Consider the following 385-nt stretch of genomic DNA (forward strand, 5'->3'; position numbering starts at 1 on the left):
CCAAATTTCACCAAATTGACCAAATTTCACCAAATTGATTGCCTTAACCCCAAAATTGGCACCCAATTTATGTTGAAAACTCTTCATCATAGTCCTATAGACCATTTTCAGCAATCAATTTGGACTTATTCCAATCATAGCCCAATCTAGACCCTAGCCCAATCTAGACCCAAGTCTAGCCCAACCTGCCCAAATTCACCAAAATTCCAAAATCCTTCAAATTGAAACCCCTTTGAAATTAAAATCCTTTCAATCCTTCACCAAAAATGTTCATTACAATCATCTACATCAAATGCGTCAATCAATTGGGCCAATTAACATGGCTAGCCTAGCCCAAACCCAAGATTTGGTCATTTGCACCCACTTGGACCCATGCACCAAAATT

The sequence above is a fragment of the Phalaenopsis equestris genome, unplaced genomic scaffold, assembly GCF_001263595.1.
Source record: "Phalaenopsis equestris unplaced genomic scaffold, ASM126359v1 Scaffold218946, whole genome shotgun sequence".
Lineage (NCBI taxonomy): Eukaryota > Viridiplantae > Streptophyta > Magnoliopsida > Asparagales > Orchidaceae > Phalaenopsis > Phalaenopsis equestris.